Genomic DNA, 19,202 nt, shown 5'->3' with positions numbered 1-19,202 from the left:
CAGGAAATCCACTTGTGAACTCACTCAACCAGGGTCCTCTGACTGACACATAGAACTACATGGAATCTCAGCTGCGAAGCTGCTCAGGAACACACAAATATCCAGGAGCCTTAGATACCTGGGCTTTCCAGGCTTTCCGGCAAAAGTAGCTGCAACGCTGGCAAAACAGGAGGTTATACCCCCTTACCTATCCCCTGAAGAGGTGCTGAATTCAAGGGGCTGAGCCGAAGTAGCCTGCAGGCTGCACTCCATGGCAACTTACGGGAGAAGACTCACTGGTTTGGAATTTCTGTCAGCCACCAGAAGTAGCATTGAACCTTCCTGATCTGGAGCTCCCAGGGGGAGGGGCTAGCTGCTATCTTTGCAGTTTTGTCAATTTAGCCATTCCAGCCTTTGGGCTTTGGGGAATTCAAGCCAACTGTGGGTGGAAGCAATCTCCCAGCACAGCACAGCTGCTCTACAAAAAGGGGCTAGAATGCTTTTTTAAGTGGTTCCCCTATCCCATTCCTTCTCATGTGGCAGGACCTTCCAATTGGAATCTCCAGTCACCCCCACTAGCTGGTGGAGATTTAAAATCTTCCTGAAATGGATCTCCCAGAGGTAGAGCCAGGCCGCCATCTTTGCTGTTTGGGCAACTTAGTTATTCCAGCCTTTGGGCTTTGGAAAGTACAAGCCAACTGGAGGTTGCTCTACATAGCTGCTCTACAGAAACCTGGTCAGAGTGCTTTTAAAAGCAGGTCCCCAATCTCCAGTTCCTCGTCACTGGGCGGGACCTCCAAGCTGGGGTCTCCAGCCAATCCATCTGGTGCTCTCTGGCTGACAGACATTTGAAACCTCCCTAGGACAGGGCTCCCAGAGGGAGGGGCAGGCCACCAACTTCACTATTTGGGTAACTTAGCCATTCTGACCTTTGGGTTTTGGAGCGTTTGAGGTGACAGGGACTGAAGCAAACCCCCAGCACAGAAGAGCTGCTCTATGAAAACGTGGCCACACTACTTTTTTAAGTGGGTCCTGTTCCTCCTCACTGGGTGGGACCTCCCAACTGGGGTTTCTAGCCACCTCCGACAGGTGCATTTAGGCCAGCAACAGGTTTATACCTCCTTAACATGGAGCTCCTAGAGGGAGGTGCAGACCAGCTTCTTTGCTGTTTGACAGCTTTCTCTACTGATACTTCCAGGTACTAGAAAATCTGAGGTGACTAAGTAGTGAATACCCAGCATATCACAGCAGCCCTTTGGAAAAGTGGCCAGACTGTTATGTGGGTTCCTGTTCCCATATCTCCTCACCAGGTGGGTCCTCCAGGCCTGGGCCTCCAGAAATTCCCTGCCAGAGCAATTGAGCCCATAGCTCTGCTACTCCCTGGACAGAGCCCCCAGGGGCAACTGAAAGCCTCTCTGCCACTGTCTCTGCAGTGGAACTGCCCTTGCTACCCTTGGACTAACAAAGGAGCAAAGACCCTAAGTGCCTTATCCACACCTTCAAAAATCTACAGTCAACACAAAAAAAGGAGTCCAGTCTGTCTGCCATAGGGCCCCCTCCACACACAGTTTGTCACTAGACAGGGAACCCCCTGCTTAGGCTTATAGCACGAACCCTCCATCCTGGGCTGATTGTACTGAGAAATTGCTGACCTGCATCTCTCTGGGGTGGAGCCCCCAGGAGACCAGCAAAAGACCTTTGGCCATGACTACTGCTAATGTCCCTTCTTCCACTGCCTCATCCTTGAGGAAGGAACATAAACACTGAGATATCCCCAGAGATGCAGTGGGCAGCCCAGAAATGCCAAGCCACAATCTATAGCCAACACTCAAGGGGGAGAGGAACCCACACTTTCAGAGTATTGACAGGTAACATGGCTGCAACTGTGAGAAAACATAGGGGAGCCAACTGAGCAAGAATCTACCAATTGACCAGTCTGCCTAAGTTCCACCTACTGGATAACACCCCAAAGCTTCAACACCAAAAATACCTCGCTAACATACCCCACACTGAAACCAAAGACCAGAAGTCAGCTTCAGATAAGGATACTGCACAAAGCCTCAGCCCTATGAAAACATCTAGAAAATAAGTCTCTTGACTGTATTCAATCTACACTACAGTTAAAAAGAACACAAACTCTCAGAGATAAGAAATAACCAATGCCAGAGCTCTGGTATTTCAAGTGGTCAGAGTGGTGTATGTCCCCCAAATGACTTCACCAGTTGTCCAACAGGAATTCTTAACCAGGCTGAGGCGGTGAAAGTGACAGAAATAGAATTCAGAATATGGATAGGAACAAAGATTATAGAAATTCAGGAGAAGAGAAAAACCCAATTAAAGGAAACTAAGAAGCACAATAAAATAAAACAGAAGCTGAAGGTTGAAATAAGAACCTAATGGATCTGACAAAGCTGAATAACACAATACAAGAATTTCACAATTGCAATCACAAGTATTAACAGCAGAATAAACCAAGCTGAGGAAAGAATCTCAGAACTGGAAGACTGGCTCTCTGAAATAAGACAGTCAGACAAAAATAAAGAAAAAGGAATAATAAGGAATGGACAAAATCTCTGAGAAGTATGGGAAAATGTAAAAGAGGCCAGATCTGTAAATCACTGACATCCCTGAAAGACAGGAGGAGAAAGCAAACAATTTGGAAAACATATTTCTGGGCATCATCCATGAAAAGCTCCCCAATCTTGCTAGTGTGGCCAACAGTCACATTAAAAAAAATACAGAGAAGTCCTGCAAGATTTGATACAAGAAGATCATTCCCAAGACTCATAATCATCACATTTTTCCAAGGTCAAAATGAAAGGAAGAATATTAAAGGCAGCTAGAGAGAAAGGGCAGGTCGCCTACAAAGGGAACCCCATGAGGCTAACAGTGGACCTCTCAGCTGAAATCCTATAAGCCAGAAGAGATTAGGGACCTATATTCAACATTCTTAAAGAAAAAAAAAAATCTTCAATCAAGAATTTCACATCCAGCCAAACTAAAATTCCTAAGCAAAGGAGACATAAGATCCTTTTCAGAGAAGCAAATGTTGAGGGAAGTCATTACCACAAGACCTGTCTTTCAAGAGATCTTGAAAGGAACACTAAATATAGGAAAGAAAGATTGCTACCAGCTCATACAGAAACACATTTAAATACCCAGACCGGTGACATTATAAAGCAATCACACAAACATAATAACCAGCTAACAACACAATGACAGGATCAAATCCACACATATCAGTACTAACCATGAATGTAAAGGGGCTAAATGCACTAAATGCACTTAAAAGACACAGAGTGACAAGCTGGATAAAAAAATCAAGACCCAAATGCTATGCTATCTTCAAGAGACCCATCTCACTCGTAATGACACCTATAGGCTCAAAATAAAGGCATAGGGGGAAATCTACCAAGCAAATGGAAAACAGAAAAAAGCAGGGGATGAAATCCTAATTTCATACAAAAGAGACTTCAAACCAACAAAGATAAAAAAGACAAAGATGAAGAAGGGCATTACATAATGCTAAAGAGTTCAATTGAACAAGAAGACCTAACTATCCTAAATATACATGCACCCAACATAGGAGCACCCAGATTCATAAAGCAAGTTCTTAGAGACCTACAAAAAGACATAGGCTCCCACACAATAATAGCAGGAGACTTCAACACTCCATTGACAGTATTAGATGGATCACCAAAGCAGAAAATTAACAATGACATTCAGAACTTGAACTCAACATTGTACCAAATGGATCTAATAGACCTTTACAGAACTCTTCACCCAAAAACAACAGAATACACATTCTTTTCATTGCCACATGGCACATACTCTAAAATTAAACACATTATTAGACATAAAAGAATACTCAGCAAGTGCAAAAGAGCCAAAATCATACCAAACACACTCTCAGACCACATCACAATAAAAATAGAGGTCAAAAGTAAGAAAATAGCTAAAAACCATGCAATTATCTGGAAATTAAACAACGTGCTCCAAAATGAGTTTTGGGTAATTAATAACATCAAGGCAGAGATCAATAACTTCTTTGAAACTACTGAGAACAAAGATACAACACGCCAGAATCTCTGGGCAACAGCTAAGGCAGTATTAAGAGGAAAATTCATAGCACTAAAATGTCCACATCAAAAAGTTAGATCTCAAATTAATAAAATAGCATTACAACTGAAAGAGAAGCATGAACGAATCAACCCTAAAGGTAGCAGAAGACAGGAAATAACCAAAATCAGAGCTGAGCTGAAGGAAATTGAGACAAACAAAAACACTCAAAAGATCAATGGATCCAGGAGTTGGTTTTTGGGGAAAAAAAAAAATAGTCCACTAGCTAGACTAACAAGAAAAGAGAGAAGATCCAAATAAATACAATCAGATATGACAAAAGGAATGTTACCACTGACCTCACAGAACTAAAAATAACCATCAGAAATGACAAACACCTCTATGCACACAAACTAGAAAATCTAGAAGAAATTGATAAATTCCTGGGCACGTACACCCTTCCCTAGACTGAACCAGGAAGAAATTGAGTCCCTTAACAGACCAATAATGAGCTCCAAAATTGAATCAGTAACAAAAAACCTACCAACCAAAAAAAGCTCAGGACCTTATGAATTCACAACCGAATTCTACAGATGTACAATGAAGAGCTGGGATCATTCCAACTGAAACTATTCCAAAAAACTGAGGAGGGACTCCTCCCTGACTCATTCTATGAGGTCAGCATCAGCCTTATACAAAAACCTGGCAGAGACACAACAAAAGAAGAAAACTTCAGGTCAATATCCTTGATGTACATTGATTCAAAAATCCTCAACAAAATACTGGGAAACCAAACAGCAGCCCATCAAAAAGCTAATCCACCATGATCAGGTAGGTTGCATCCCTGGGATGTGACGTAGGTTCAACATACACAAATCAATAAATGCGATTCATCACATAAACAGAACTAAAGACAAAAACCATGATTATCTCGATACATGCAGAAAAGGCTTTTGATAAAACGCAATGCCCTTCATGTTAAAAAGCTCTCAATAAACTAGATATTGAAGGAAAATACCTCAAAATAATGAGCCATCTATGACAAACACACAACCAACATTATACTGAATGGGCACAAGCTGGAAGCATTCCCCTTGAAAACCCACACAAGGGAAGGATGCCCTCTCTCACCACTCCTATTCATCACAGCATTGGAAATTCTAGCCAGTACAATCAGGCAAGAGAAAGAAAGAAAAGGCATCTAAGTAGGGAGAGAGGAAGTCAGACTGTTCCTGTTTGCAGATGACATGATTCTGTATCAAGAAAATTCTGTAGTCTCATCTCAAAAGCTCCTTCGGCTAATAAACAACTTCAGTAAAGTTTCAGGTTAAAAAATTGATGCACAAAAATGACTAACATTTCTACACACTAAGAACAGCCAAACCGAGAGCCAAATCAGGAAGGCATTCCCATTCACAATTGCCACAAAATAATAAAATACCTAGAAGTACAGATAACCAAATCAGAGAAGACACACACACAAATGGAAAACATCCCATGCTCATCGATAAAAAGAGTCAATGTTATTAAAATGGCCATACTGCCCAAACCAATTTGTAGGTTCAATATTATTCCTATCAAACTACTAATGACATTATTCACAGAACTAGAAAAAACTATTTTGGAACTTATTTGGAACCAGAAAAGAGCCCAAATAACCAAGGCAATCCTAAGCAAATAGAGAAAAGCTAGCTTTACCTAACTTCAAAGTATACTTCAAGGCTACAGTAACCAAAACAGCATGGTACTGGTACAAAAAGAAGCATATTGACTAATGGCACAGAATAGAGAGCCCAGAATTAAGGCCACACACCTACAACCATCTGATCTTTAAGAAAGCTGACAAAAACAAGTAATGGAGAAGCCGTATGCAGAAGATTGAAGCTTGATCCCTTCCTTACATCATATACAAAAATCAACTCAAGATTAAAGATTTAAACGTAAAACCCCACACTATAAAAACCATGGAAGACAACCTAGGCAGTACCATTCTGGACATAGGAATGGGCAAAGATTGCATGACAAAGAAACCAAAAGCAATCACAACAAAAGCAGCAACTGACAAGTGGGATGTAATTAAACATAAGAGCTTCTCCATGTGAAATTAAACTATCACCAGAATAAACAGACAACCTACAGAATGGAAGAAAATATTTGCAAACTATGCATCTAACAAAGGTCTAATATCCATCATCTATAAGGAACCTAAACAAATTTGCAAGAGAAAATTAAACAACCTTATTAAAAAATAGGCAAAGGACATGAGCAGACATACATTTGGCCAACAAGCATATGAAGAAAAGCTCAGTATCACTGATCATTAGAACAATGCAAATGAGATACAATCTCACACCAGTCAGAAGGGTTATTATTAAAAAGTAAAATGAAAACAGATACTAACAAAGTTGCAGAGAAAAGAGAACACTTATACACTATTGGTGGAGTGTAAATTAGTTCAACCATTGTGGAAAACAGTATGGCAATTCCTCAAAGAGCTAAAAGCAGAACTACCATTTGACCTATCAATCCCATTACTGGGTATATACCCAGAGGCATATAAATCAGTCTGCCATGAAGACACATGCATGTGAATGTTCATTGCAGCACTATTCACAATAACAAAGACATGGAATCAACCTAAATGCCCATCAGTGTCACACAGGTAAAAGAAAATATGGTACATACACAACACGAAATACTACACAGTCATAAAAAAGGACAAGATCATGTTTGTGTGTGGGGGGTGGGGGGTGGTGGGAACATAGATGGAACTAGAGATTATTAGCCTTAGCAACTAATCCAAACAGAAAAACACATATCACCTGTTCTCACTTATAAGTAGGAGATAAATGAGAACTCATGAATTCAAAGAAGGTAACATTAAGGGGTCTACTTGAGGGTGGAGAGTAGGAGGATGGAGAGGAACAGAAAAGATAACTATTAGGTACTCTACTTAATACCTGTGTGATGAAATGATCTGTATAACAAACCCTGTGACATGAGTTTGCCTATGTAACAAATCTTCATATGTACTCCTGAACATAAAATAAGTTTTTAAAAATAACATTAAAAAAAAAAAAGTATATATATATGAAATGTAATCCCCAATGTTGGAAGTGAAGCCTGGTTAAAGGTGTTTGCACCATGGGGGAGGATACCTCATGCCTGTCTTTGTGACAGTGAGTGAGTTCTGGTTTTGTAAAGTGTGGCACCTCCACTCCTTTGTTCCAGCTTCCACAGTGTGACATGCCTGCCCCTATTCGCCTTCTGCTTCCTGAGCCGTCCCTAGAAGCAGTTGCTGGTGCCATGCTTCCTGTGCAGCGTGTAGCACTGTGAGTCAATAAAATATTCTTAAAAAAAAAAAATTACCCAGTTTCAGGTATTTCTTTATAGCAATGCAAGAATGGCCTAAAAACAATTGTAAATGTAAAATGTTGTGAACATACTGATATAAGTGTCAAAAGCATGTATCTTTTTGGTAGAACAATTTATTTTCTTTTGGATATATAACCAATAATGGGATTGCCGTGTTGAATGATAGCTCTAAGTTCTTTGACAAATCTCCAAACTGTTTTCTACAGTGCCTGAACTAGTTTACATTCCCATCAACAATATATAAGGGTTTCCTTTTCTCTGCAGCCTCACCAGCATGTGTTGTGTTTTTGGCTTTTTAGTAATACACATTCTGACTGGTGTGAGATGGTATCTCACTGTGGTTTTGATTTGCATTTCTCTTGTAAAGTGTAGTGATATGAAGCATTTTTTTTCATGTTTGTTGGCCCCTTGTATGTATTTTGAAAAGAGTCCTTTGCCCATTTTTAAATGGGGTTATTGATTTTTTCTTGTTCAATTGCTTAAGTTTCTTTTGGATTCTGAATATTAATCTTTTGTTGGATGCACAGTTTGCAAATATTTTCTTCCATTCTGTAGGTTGTCAGTTTTCTCCATCAATAGTTTCAAATCCTGTGCAGAAGAGCTTTACTTTAATTAGGTACCACTTGTCAATTTTTGTTTTTGTTGCAATTGCATTTGAGGACTTAGTCATAAATTCTTTACAAATGCTGATGTCCAAAATGGTGTTTTCTAGATCTTCTGCTATGAGTCTTATAGTTTACAGTCATACATTTAGATCTTTAATTCATATTGTGTTAATTTTTGTATATAGTGAAAGGCAGAGGGTCAGTTTTGTTCTTCTGCCTATGGCTAGCCAGCTATCCCAGCACCATTTATTGGATGAGAGTTTATTTTTGTTGACTCTGTCACAGATCAGGTGGTTATAGGTATAAAGCTTTATTTCTAGGTTCTCTGCTCTGTACCGTTGGTCTATGTATCTGTTTTTGTAGAGTACCATACTGTTTTGGTTACTGTAGCCTTATAGTATAGTTTGAAGTCAGATAATGCAATGCTTCCAGCTTTGTCCCAGTTGTCAAAGGGAATGCTTTCAGTTTTTGTCCATTAAATATGATGTTGGCTGTGGGTTTTTCAAAGATGGATCTTTTTTGGTTTGAGGCATTTTTCTTTGATGCCTAGTGTGTTGATGGTTTTTATCATGAAGGGATGTTGGCTTTTATCAAAAGCTCTTTCTGCATCTATTGAGATGATCATATGGCTTTTGTTTTTAATTCTGTTTATGTGGTGAATCACATTTATTGACTTGCATGTGTTTAACCAACCACCTTGTATCCTAGAAATGAAGTTTACTTGTTCATGGTGAACTAACCTTTTGATGCGCTGTTGGATTCCTTTAGCTAGAATTTTTTTGAGAATTTTTGTATGTATATTAATCAGGGACCTTGGTCTGTAGTTTCTTCATTGTGTTTTTGCCGGGTTTTCATATCTGCATGATGCTGGCTTTGTAGAATGAGTTAGGGAGAAGTTGCTCCTTCTCAATTTTTTTGAATAGCTTCAGTAGAATTGGTACCAGCTCTTCTTTGTATATCTGGCAGAATTCAGCTGTGAATCCATCTGGTCCAGAGCTCTTTTTGGTTGGAAGATATTTTTTTAAATCACTAATTCAATTTTGGAACTTGATTTTGGTCTGCTCAAGGTTTCTGTTTTTTCCTGATTTGATCTTGGGAGATTGTGTGCTTATAGGTATTTATTAATTCCTCTAGATTTTCTAGTTTGTGCCCAAAGAAGTGTTAATAATAGTCTCTGAGAATCTTTTGTGTTTCTGTGGGATCAGTTGTAATGTCATCTTTGTCATTTGTGATTGAGCTTACTTGGAACTTCTACTCTTTTTGTTGTTGTTGTTAACTTAGCTAGTGGTTTATTGATCTTGTTCATCCTTTCAAAGAACTGACTTTCGGTTTCATTGATTCTGTGTATAGATTTTTGGGTCTCAATTTTATTCAGTTCTGCTCTGATTGTAGTTATTTCTTTTTTTTTCTGCTAGCTTTGAGGTTAGTTTGTTCTTGTTTTTTAGTTCCTCAAGACGTGATGTTAGATTGTGTCAACTTGAAATCTTTTTTTTTTTTTTTCTTGAGACAGAGTCTCATTCTATCACCCAGGGTGGTGTGTGCATGGCATGATTTCAACTCACTGCCACCTCCGCCTCCCAGGTTCAAGCAGAAATCTTTCTAACTTTTTAAAGTAGCCATTTAGCACTATAATTTTCCTCTTAACACTGCTTTTGCTGCATACCAGGGATTTTGGTATGTTGTTTTTCTGTTTTTATTTATTTCAAATAATTTTTTGATTTCTGCTTTAATTTTGCTGCTTACCCAAAAGTCATTTGGGGACAAATTGTTTGATTTCTGTGTTGTTGTCTGGTTTTGAGAGATCTTCTGCTATTGATTTCTATTTTTATTCCACTGTAGTCTAAGAATATGGTTCATATGATTTCAGTTTTTTTGAATTTGTTGAGATTTACTTTATGACTGACCATGTGTTCGATCTTTGACTATGTTGCATATGCAGATAAGAAGAATATATATTCTGTGATTGATAAATGGAGCATTCTGTAGATGTCTAGTAGGCCCAGTTGGTCAAATTTAAGTCTAGAATTTTTTTTGTTAGTTTTCTGCCCCAGTGTTCTGTCTAACAGTGTCAGTAGTGTGTTGAAGTTCCCCACTACAATTGTGTGGCTATCTAAATTTTTCTGTAGGTCTAGAAGTACTTGTTTTATGAATATGGGTGCTCTCATGTTGGGTGCATATATATTTAGGATAGTTAAGTCTTCTTGTTGAATCCAACCATTTATCCACATGTAATGCCCTTCTTTGTCCTTTAGTGCCATTGTTGTTTTAAAGTCTGTTTAATCTGACATTAGGATAGCGACCCCTGCTCTTTTCTGTTTCCTTTTGCATGATAGCTCTTTCTCCAGCCCTTTACTTTGAGCCTATGGGTGTCATTATGCATGACATGGGTCTCTTGAAGACAACAGATGAATGGGCCTTATTTTTAAATCTAACTTGCCACTCTGCCCATTTTAAGTGGGGTATTTAGACCATTTACATGACCTTGAGCTTTTTGGTGAGTACATGTCACATGTTTCATAAGCTGTTTCTAAATTTAAATTTGTTTAATATAGTTTTTAAGGTTAGAATAGGCTTATGAGGTTTTGTGAAGCTCACCCCACAAAAGTGCTATTTTTAATCACATCGTACCAAGGGTCTGTACTAGCTACATAATTTAAGACTGCTATCTTTAGTCACTTGGCTGGGGTAGTGTCTGTCAAGTTTCTCTATTCTGAAGTTCTTCTTCTTCTCCCTTCTTAGGCTTTACTCTTTAGCAAGAAGTCACTATGCACAGGCTTCATTTAAGGAATTGTGAATTATATTTCACCTCCTTGAGGGTGAACTATCTCCATAAATTTTTTGGAATTCTTCTGCAGAAGAATTTGTTTATGCTATTTCATTCTAATTAAATTAATGACCAAATAAATAAACTAATTCTAGTTAGTTGATGAATTTTTTTTTATAATTTGGATTATAATCTAATGATTTTTTACTTATTTTGCTGCTCAGATAATTTCAGCTTTGGTCACTGACGTTCTTTCCAGTTGCCCCATATCCCTCTGACATACTCAATAATTGTGAGGTTTGTTTTTTTTTTTTGGTTTTTTTTTTTCAGCATTCCCTTATTTTCTGGCACTACAAAATCTTCTGAAATCATCTTTTATACCTTCTGTCTCAGCCCTAGCTTCAGCCATTTCTCTAAGTAGCCCTGTTTTCTTTTACTGGAGAATGGTATTAGAAACCATGATACGGAGCTAGGTGTGTTTGCTGTAACTGAAATATCCTTGATTCTAGGACTTCTCAGCTGACAGAGCAAGAAAATATTTTTATATATGCTATCTCATTTACTACATTTCATTTTTATTTAACTAAAATTAATACATTAAATTTTAAAATATGTGTAACTCAACCCAAGTACCTTAACACTTTAAATCTAGTGGTGTATCTATCATTTGATCTGTATATAGGTATACAGGTAATTCTGCAATGATATACTCTTTAATAGTACTGATTATTACTTTCAAGTATTGAGATGTTGTTTGTAATTTTATATACACACTGAATTTTTAATCATGTGAAGATCTTAAAAATCAAGTCACTTATTTAAAAAGAGGGAAGGAAGGAAGAAAGGAAGGAAGGAAGGAAGGAAGGAAGGAAGGAAGGAAGGAAGGAAGGAAGGAAGGAAGGAAGGAAGGAAGGAAGGAAGGCAGGCAGGCGAGCAAGCGGGAGGGAGAGAAAGGAAAGAAAAAAAGAGAGGAAATTAAGAAAGGAAAAGGAAAAAAGTTTGAGAAGATAATTCCATGACTGAAGTCACAGCCCTTCACACACGTAACCTGTAACCTGATTAGATCTATCTCTCCTAACTTTAACTATTTCGTAACATACCTTGAGAGAGTTGATAAATCTCCTACTTTTTATTTATTGACTTGCATGTAACAGGAAAGTGTCGAAACTTTTAACAACTTTTTTGTTCACTGCTGCTTCCTAGTGTAACTTTTTCAAAGTATATTTAGTAACAATTAGGGATCCAAATTTAAAATTTGAAATGTAAACCCTAGTATAGTGCCAGTAACTAAACTGAGGTGACAGATAAACAATTATCCTCTCTTTCTCCCTCTCCCTGTCTCTCTCTCCCCCTCTCTCTCTCTTTCTCTCTCTCTCTCTCTCTCACACACACACACACACACGCACACACACACACACACAGCTACATTTGCCTACCTATAAGCAGTGGCAGCTATGTTATAATTTAGGCCAGTAACGTTTGGCTTTGAGAAGCATCTTGATTTCAGAAACATATGAAAATACAATAAAGTAAAGCTTAGAAACAAGACAATGTGATGTTTCCTGTTTTTGCGAAAACACAGGGCTAAACTACGAACCCAGGTCAGCCATATAGATCAGAGCCTTCTATCTATGTGGTACAAAAACCCTTTTATACTTTAATTACTTATAAATTGGTAATTCATGTGAGCCACCTTTGGAAAAATCCCCCAAATCAAATATAATCAAAGACATTAAAGCAGGAAAGTATCTTTTAAATTAAGCCAGCTAAAGCCCTCCCTAAATATACATACTTCCATTTCTCCAAATAAAGTAATGAAGACTCAAACAATACTTTTCTAAATTCATAGCAAAGCCAGGACTAACATCCACTTTCTGTCTCTCTGCCCCAGGCACTTTCCACTTCACCATCCTACCACAGTGCATCTTATCTCATGACCTATAATAGATAATTAGAGACCTGGAGTAAATAACTCAGCCTGTAATTGAAAGGAAACATTACATAGTTGGTCAAGCAAGGTGAGCTCATTACTCATATGATAATATTTGAGAGACCCAGTCTGCCTCATATTCCCTGCTCTAATCCTCCCTGGCTCACATTTGATCCTATTCCCACTTAAAGCCTATTGGTCAGACCTACTCATATATATATATATACACACAGAGATTTTATATATATATATGAATTACATATATATGAAATTGGAAAAGAATAGTTTACCTAGTTTAATTAAAATAATAACAACATTGTATGTACTATCAGGAAAAAATATTATTTTGCCCTAAAATTTTCCTTCTGGGAGTCCAGGAGAGACTATTATGGAATGTTCTTCCTTCTAACAGCTATGTTTGCTTTCAGTACATTTTAAGTGGAATATTTTTCACCCTTCTGAGTAGGGCAGACAAAGACTTTAATTAAACAAACATCATATGGGAACTCTTGCCCCAAAAGCCATTATTGGCCTCAATTAGCAGATGCAGCTGTAGACTCTATCAATATTAGATGGTCTGTTTATTGTGTCCATTTATATCACCCTCATCAGGGAGCATGTGGAAGGCACCCAAGAATTATCAACTTTAATTAAAACTAGCTCAAATAGTGAAGAAAATATCCCAGGCAAAAATGGGTCAGGTAGAAGAGGAAGATTTTTTTTAAAAGCATGCTGGGAATATTACCAAGACTTCTTTGGGAAAACTAGAGGATGTTTGATGGTCTTATTGTCAACAACTGCCTGAGAGAAGCACAGACATTTGAGAGATAGGCTGGATCACACACATGAGTAGCCCAGTAAGTCAGAGCATATCCCTCCTCCTCCTGGGGTTTCCAAGTAACTACCAGGACTCCAGGAGGCTTCATGCTAAGTAGGTTTAGAGGTGGCACATTTATTTAGGCATACACATTAAATTAATCATTCCAGGAATTATATAAAGTTAGATCTGGAAGTTCCTGGAAGGTGATTTTATGGATCTCATATGTAATATATTATAAAGTTATCATTATTTATTCAATTCCTGCTGTGCTTTTAGGTATTATTCTAACTTCACAACCCAACTCTGGTATTTTTGAATTTTTCAGGTAAAATATTTAAGGCTCAAAAGTATTAAGTCCTTTACAAATGTCATAGAATTAGTATGTACTAGAACCAGAATCTGAACTTCTATCTGATTCTGAATCCCAGACAGCTTTCTATACCATAAGGCTTCTCTATATTAGTCAAAATAATTTAATATTTTGGCAAATAGTTTGTTAACATAAATAATTGAAGACCCACAACTTGAGTTTAAGCCTTTTCCCATTTTTCTAAATTCTCCTAGTCCCAGTTTATTTATTCATAAAATCAGAATAGTGCTTCTCAAAAATTGGTTTATATGAGATAAACTATGTAAAAATATTTTGGTTGTGGGATATGCATAATAATTATTTCATATCCTATTCTCACTTACATTTTACCATGACCCTATTTTAGACAGTTTGAGTGACGAATTCTTGATATCTCTTTGGAGGCTTATTGGGCTCAGTAACATAAAGCCTCACTGAAGGATAATATATGATGCAATTGATCCTTTGTGCTCTACAGAAATATAAGCCTCCTTTATTTATTCTGATTCCCAAGGGAACAACTGCTGGAGATGTGTTTCTGCAGTATGAAAATTGTGAAATTTCAAAGAGATCATGATAAGCCTGAAGTAAGAAAGCTGCAATAATTTACAGTATGCTTCTCGAAAGTTTCTAGAAAGTGTCCTTAAAGGCACAGCAAAATGAATTTTTGTCTCCATGTGGTTTGAATGCCCTACAGCTAGCATGACATTTATTGAAAGATATAATTTATCGGCCTGGTGCAGTTGCTCATGCCTATAATCCCAGCACCTTGAGAGGCCGAGGCAGGCAGATCACCTGAGGTCAGGAGTTGAAGACCAGCCTGGCCAACATAGTGAAACCCTGTCTCTACTAAAAATACAAAAATTAGCCGGGCATGGTGGCAGGTGCCTGTAATCCCAGCTACTTGGGAGGCTGAGGCAGAAGAATCACTTGAACCCAGGAGGCAGAGGTTGCAATAAGCTGAGATCATGCTACTGCACTCCAACCTGTGCGACCAAGGAAGACTCTTGGCTCAAAAAAAAAAAAAAAAAAAGTGAGTTCTGTACTCTTTAGTACATATGCTTTTTAGATTTAAAATCACTAAATCATGTGTTGACCCCCTTCACAATCTTTCATGTCATCCAATCATGCCATGCTCCAAAAATGTGCCGTCTTTATCCTGTGGCTCCTGGTGCCTCACTGGAATATCCCTAAGAAGTCCTAGAGAGGTACAATATTCTAGTGTAAGATGTATATGTTTAGAAAGTATTTCATCCAAGCTAAAAATAAGCCAAAAATGATTTTTGCCTCTAGTAATTATTTCTGAGGCGATTGTCATGATAATAAGTTCCTTTTTGGCACAAGACCTAACATTCTGATAGTAATCCTTGGAGGCCAATTATTCCTGGATGAGAATGACAGGCAAGAGGAAAAAATTTGGGGGTCACTATTTATATACTAGAACATTAAACCTTAAGTACCTCAGTTAACTTATTGTTCAAATGGAAGCAAGATTTAATGAAAAATAATGAGACATCATAGTCCATGGTCTTTCAGTTTTATAACTGATTTTATCTTTAGGTTTACTTTCAAAGCGGGTGTCATGGTCCATTGCTCAGACCCCTCCATTCAGGTCTGAGACCCTCAGTCCCCTAGTTTCCCCAGCTGTAGCAAATGTTGACTGCCTCACAGCTGAATCCCTCTCCAGGAATTGGTTATGGCTGTCAGCTGAAGCCCTCTCCAGGCATTTCCTTCTAAGGGCACCACCTGGTCCAAGGTTAGCCCAGCATCTTATGCCACAATCCAGACCATCCCTGAAGTGCCACCCCAGTTCCAGAGCTCCCGAGCAGATTGGTTCTGTTGTTACTGTGTTACAAGTCAGTTTTTCTTCTTATTCAGTCACACTTCCTTCATCCCTTTTCAGGTACTATTCCTGCAAACAGGTGTCTACCCTAGAGTCTATTTACTGAGAAATCTAGTCTATGAGAGCTTCCCATAGTAGCAAGCTAGCTGCCTTTAATTATCCCTACCCAGTGGTTTCTTTAGATAACATCTTTAAATTGAAATGTGAGATAAAATAGAAACTATGTGAATCTGAAGCATCATTGGTATGTGATAGGTAAGGATAGTCAGCAAAGTGATTATTTCCAATTCCACTAGTTTTAGTGAGAGCACTTATGCTTCAGGCACTCAACTGAATTTACATGGTCTTACTGATTTTCACAATAACCATATGGCAAAAGTATTAGTATACTTGTTTAGGAAATAAACTGATATTTATTTACTTGATTAAAGTCATAGGGTTAGTACATTGTGAAGTTAGAATTTGAACCCGTGTCCTCCTCCTCCAAGTCTAGCAGTTTCTAATCTACCTGTGAACCATTGTGCAGTTTACAGTATTTTCACCTCTCTGCCTTCTGAGCACATGGTAGAATTGTACTTCACTACCGTCCTAATGTTAAATATGGCCATACAACTTACTTTGGCTAATGAAATGTGAGCAAAAAAGCTGCTGCCTTTTGGCTTTATTTCCCTCCCTGCCACAGGGTGTGGTGATGTTTTAAATGATAGTGGCTCAGCACTTTGTGTCCCTGAATGGAGATAGCATGGTACAGGATCCCCAGCGCAACTCAAGGTAGGCATGGAGCATCAGGGAAAAATAATCTTAGTTGTGTTAAGTAACTACTGCCTATGAATTATTCGTTATCACAGTATAGCCTAACTTGATGGATACATAAATTTCAACTAAAGAACAGATTAATTTTTTAATCCAAGATGTATTCATGGAGAATTGCCATTTTTTTTCTAGAATTAAAATATCCTTAACATCAGAATTTGTTTTATAATGTAATATAATTGAAAGAGTTTGGATTTTGCAACTATGTAGATATAACTTAATTTGAATTTCTGATCTAACATATTTGATTAATGACCTTGGGTTTTCATTTCCCTTACTCAGCCCTCTTTAGTCATCTATCAAATGAGGCTAATATTTTCATTATAGCATTAATGTGATGGTTTGATAAAATAAAGCCTGTAAAGCTTTTAGCAAATTGTCTGATACTATTAATATCTATAATAGTAACAAATAAGTGTTTTATAGAATGCAGTCTTCTCACTGTTGCATCTGAAAATTATTGTTAAAAATATAGATTCCTGCCTGTAATCCCAGCACTTTGGGAGGCCGAGACGGGCGGATCACGAGGTCAGGAGATCGAGACCATCCTGGCTAACAGGGTGAAACCCCGTCTCTACTAAAAAATACAAAAAAAGCTAGTCGGGCGAGGTGGCGGGCACCTGTACTCTCAGCTACTCGGGAGGCTGAGGCAGGAGAATGGCATGAACCCGGGAGGCGGAGCTTGCAGTGAGCTGAGATCCTGCCACTGCACTCCAGCCTGGGCAACAGAGTAAGACTCCGTCTCAGGAAAAAAAAAAAAAAAAAAAAAAAATCTATCTATCTATCTATCTATCTATATATAGATTCCTGAGGCCCATTCCAGACCTATTGAATTAGAATCTCCGGGTATGAACTACATTTTGAACAAACTCCTTCAGTAATTCTTCACTGAGATGGAAAAATTATTGCACTAAACAAATGTTAAATACTTCTATATATGCATATATAAATGGTTTTGACTGCCAAAGAGCCTTCCATGAAGTTCTTGAAATGATCTTAGAACTAAATAGGAAAGTATCACCCAGTGCATTATAGATGCATCAAAGTGAACTCAGCAGAGGATTTGGGGGACTGCAAGGCATACTTCAAAGGGATAGCATCTTAAAAACAAAAACAAAACAAGGAAAAACTTGGTGAATTCTTTGTCTCTAAGTATCATGAGAAACGTAGTCTGACTAGGGTAATCTTAGCTGATGAGGACCAAGGAGGGTGTGGGACTTGAAGGCTGGCTGAAGTGAATCAGATGCCTATGAAATGAGGATGACTGCCAGTGAGAATCAACCAAGGCCACTTTGATCAGCGACTCATGCAAGTGAGCAATTATAACTCCTGAAATTTTCTGGTGGAATTCTAGCCCAGAAATTTTAGTTCCATTGCTTTTAGGAAAAGAGGTGATTTTGATTCCTGCTAGAGTTTTAAGTAGTGGTGAGTGACTTTGGAGCTGGATATTATTCTCCCAACTCCCTTCTCTCTGGGTCACTTTTCTTGACTGCTCTCTTCCGGAGTTTGTGTTTAACATATGTCTGTGAACAGCTGAGGCTGATGAAGCAATTAAGTTTTCTTGATCAAGAGCAGGAGAGTAAAAGACACTTGACTTTTAGTCTTGTGGATTAGAGGAGGGGAAACCATACCCAGTGAGATCCTGAAGAAAAGGGCAGGAAGAATGCAGGTCACAGCTAGTTGTTGTGGCTTAAGAAAATGTAAAGAAGCACTGGGGCTGACGCTAGCTTTCAGGGCCTGGGTCTTCATAGACCTGCCTTTCCAGGCAGAAAGCTGGACAAGAAGACTCTAGAGCAGCTTGGAGCAACAGAAGTTGGGGGACCATGACTCCTTCAAGGAAGCACACAGCTACAAGGAACAGGAACATCAGACACACACACACACACACACACACACACACACACACACACACACACACGATCTTGCTTCTTCCCTGCTAAAGATGTTGATGCCTGATATACACTATGTCAGAGCTGTATACGTTCTACAACCCTCCTGTCCTGTCAGTGTTCTTGTATCATACAAGTGAAGACAGAGAGGAACCTACATCAACAGTCCTTCAAATAACTAATAGTGAATTTTCTACACATTTAGGTGGGTAGAGGAGTCTTATGTGAATCTTCAATAAAATTGAGAAGTTTAAAGAAATGTGATGTTACTTGCACTTTGAGTATTGAGAAGTTTGGACTTCTGTTCTAATTCATCACACTTGCTTGAGTTAAATTGGGGTCACCTGACTCTCACGTTTTGATTTCTTGCAGATATTGAAACAGAATATAAATATAAGTCAATACTGTAGTATTCAGACTTAACATTGACCTGAGGGAAATAACACTACAGTCATGATTACTCCAATCAAATAAGACTGTATAGAAATGGGAATAAGTCTCAAATTTGACTTCACTTTCTGTGATGCTCTTTTGGAGGCTAAATTTGAAGCCACAGAGAAAGTCTTACAGTGCTTTACCACTCTGACTAGTGTGATTCTCCCCAGAGCACATTCTCTAGGCCTCCAGGCCCAGAAGGCCAGAAATATCAGGAGCTGATGCATTAGGGAACAACCCTCAGCCAAAGAGAGACAATAATTAGAGGTTAATACACATCTTCCTTGCCCATGGGGACTGGGAGGCTAACCCTGTGACATGTTCTACATTATCTCCCTAAG

The 19,202-nt window shown here is 38.4% G+C and overlaps 1 long non-coding RNA gene across 3 annotated transcripts in view; it reads right to left on the bottom strand.

The window, feature by feature from the left end:
* LOC105468888 (uncharacterized) overlaps nt 1-19,202 on the bottom strand; it is a 248,477-nt gene that overhangs the window by 83,724 nt on the left and 145,551 nt on the right. The window lies entirely within an intron of this gene.

This window comes from Macaca nemestrina, chromosome 12 (genome assembly GCF_043159975.1).
Source record: "Macaca nemestrina isolate mMacNem1 chromosome 12, mMacNem.hap1, whole genome shotgun sequence".
Classification (NCBI taxonomy): domain Eukaryota; kingdom Metazoa; phylum Chordata; class Mammalia; order Primates; family Cercopithecidae; genus Macaca; species Macaca nemestrina.
This window is presented reverse-complemented; position numbering and strand designations above follow the sequence as displayed.